The sequence below is a fragment of the Gobio gobio genome (genome assembly GCF_949357685.1).
Source record: "Gobio gobio genome assembly, chromosome: 17".
Taxonomy (NCBI): Eukaryota; Metazoa; Chordata; class Actinopteri; order Cypriniformes; family Gobionidae; genus Gobio; species Gobio gobio.
The window spans coordinates 52,318,437-52,321,254 of NC_137110.1; the positions used below are offsets into that span (position 1 = coordinate 52,318,437).

The window sequence follows — 2,818 nt, forward strand, 5'->3', positions numbered from 1 at the left end:
CCCCAAACTCTCTCCAAACTCTCCCCAAACTCTCCCCAAACTCTCCCCAAACTCTCCCCAAACTCTCTCCAAACTCTCCCCAAACTCTCCCAAACTCTCCCCAAACTCTCCCCAAACTCTCCCCAAACTCTCTCCAAACTCTCCCAAACTCTCCCAAACTCTCTCCAAACTCTCCCCAAACTCTCTCCAAACTCTCCCCAACTCTCTCCAAACTCTCCCCAAACTCTCCCCAAACTCTCCCCAAACTCTCTCCAAACTCTCCCCAAACTCTCCCCAAACTCTCCCCAAACTCTCCCCAAACTCTCTCCAAACTCTCCCCAAACTCTCCCCAAACTCTCCCCGAACTCTCTCCAAACTCTCCCCAAACTCTCTCCAAACTCTCTCCAAACTCTCCCCAAACTCTCCCCAAACTCTCCCCAAACTCTCCCCAAACTCTCCCCAAACTCTCCCAAACTCTCCCCAAACTCTCCCCAAACTCTCCCCAAACTCTCCCCAAACTCTCCCAAACTCTCCCCAAACTCTCTCAAACTCTCCCCAAACTCTCTCCAAACTCTCCCCAAACTCTCCCCAAACTCTCCCCAAACTCTCCCCAAACTCTCCCCAAACTCTCCCCAAACTCTCCCCAAACTCTCTCCAAACTCTCCCCAAACTCTCTCCAAACTCTCCCCAAACTCTCCCCAAACTCTCCCCAAACTCTCCCCAAACTCTCCCAAACTCTCCCAAACTCTCCCCAAACTCTCTCCAAACTCTCTCCAAACTCTCCCCAAACTCTCTCCAAACTCTCCCCAAACTCTCCCCAAACTCTCTCCAAACTCTCTCCAAACTCTCCCCAAACTCTCTCCAAACTCTCCCCAAACTCTCCCAAACTCTCTCCAAACTCTCCCCAAACTCTCCCCAAACTCTCCCCAAACTCTCCCCAAACTCTCTCCAAACTCTCCCCAAACTCTCCCCAAACTCTCTCCAAACTCTCCCCAAACTCTCCCCAAACTCTCCCCAAACTCTCCCCAAACTCTCCCCAAACTCTCCCCAAACTCTCCCCAAACTCTCCCCAAACTCTCCCAAACTCTCCCCAAACTCTCTCCAAACTCTCCCCAAACTCTCTCCAAACTCTCCCCAAACTCTCCCCAAACTCTCCCCAAACTCTCCCCAAACTCTACCCAAACTCTCCCAAACTCTCTCCAAACTCTCTCCAAACTCTCCCCAAACTCTCTCCAAACTCTCCCCAAACTCTCCCCAAACTCTCTCCAAACTCTCTCCAAACTCTCCCCAAACTCTCTCCAAACTCTCCCCAAACTCTCCCCAAACTCTCCCCAAACTCTCCCCAAACTCTCTCCAAACTCTCCCCAAACTCTCTCCAAACTCTCCAAACTCTCCCCAAACTCTCCCCAAACTCTCTCCAAACTCTCCCCAAACTCTCTCCAAACTCTCCCAAACTCTCCCCAAACTCTCCCAAACTCTCTCCAAACTCTCCCCAAACTCTCCCCAAACTCTCCCCAAACTCTCCCCAAACTCTCTCCAAACTCTCCCCAAACTCTCTCCAAACTCTCTCCAAACTCTCCCCAAACTCTCCCCAAACTCTCTCCAAACTCTCCCCAAACTCTCCCAAACTCTCCCAAACTCTCCCCAAACTCTCTCCAAACTCTCTCCAAACTCTCCCCAAACTCTCCCCAAACTCTCTCCAAACTCTCCCCAAACTCTCTCCAAACTCTCCCCAAACTCTCCCCAAACTCTCTCCAAACTCTCCCCAAACTCTCCCCAAACTCTCTCCAAACTCTCCCCAAACTCTCCCCAAACTCTCCCCAAACTCTCTCCAAACTCTCTCCAAACTCTCCCCAAACTCTCTCCAAACTCTCTCCAAACTCTCCCCAAACTCTCTCCAAACTCTCCCAAACTCTCCCAAACTCTCCCCAAACTCTCCCAAACTCTCCCAAACTCTCCCCAAACTCTCCCCAAACTCTCTCCAAACTCTCTCCAAACTCTCTCCAAACTCTCCAAACTCTCCCAAACTCTCCCCAAACTCTCCCCAAACTCTCTCCAAACTCTCCCCAAACTCTCCCCAAACTCTCCCCAAACTCTCCCAAACTCTCTCCAAACTCTCCCCAAACTCTCCCCAAACTCTCTCCAAACTCTCCCCAAACTCTCCCCAAACTCTCCCCAAACTCTCCCCAAACTCTCTCCAAACTCTCCCAAACTCTCCCCAAACTCTCCCCAAACTCTCCCCAAACTCTCTCCAAACTCTCTCCAAACTCTCCCCAAACTCTCCCCAAACTCTCCCCAAACTCTCCCAAACTCTCTCCAAACTCTCTCCAAACTCTCCCCAAACTCTCCCCAAACTCTCTCCAAACTCTCTCCAAACTCTCCCCAATCTCTCTCCAAACTCTCCCCAAACTCTCCCAAACTCTCTCCAAACTCTCCCCAAACTCTCCCCAAACTCTCTCCAAACTCCCAAACTCTCCCCAAACTCTCCCCAAACTCTCCCCAAACTCTCTCCAAACTCTCCCCAAACTCTCCCCAAACTCTCTCCAAACTCTCTCCAAACTCTCCCCAAACTCTCTCCAAACTCTCCCCAAACTCTCTCCAAACTCTCCCCAAACTCTCCCCAAACTCTCTCCAAACTCTCTCCAAACTCTCTCCAAACTCTCCCCAAACTCTCTCCAAACTCTCCCCAAACTCTCCCCAAACTCTCTCCAAACTCTCTCCAAACTCTCCCCCAAACTCTCCCAAACTCTCCCCAAACTCTCCCCAAACTCTCTCCAAACTCTCTCCAAACTCTCCCCAAACTCTCTCCAAACTCTCTCCAAACTCTCCCCAAACTCTC

At 51.2% G+C, this 2,818-nt stretch overlaps 1 protein-coding gene across 1 annotated transcript in view; it reads right to left on the reverse strand.

The window, feature by feature from the left end:
• pck1 (phosphoenolpyruvate carboxykinase 1 (soluble)) overlaps positions 1-2,818 on the reverse strand; it is a gene marked incomplete at both ends in the record, with an annotated part of 17,180 nt that overhangs the window by 5,630 nt on the left and 8,732 nt on the right. The gene's annotated exons all lie outside the window — the stretch shown is intronic.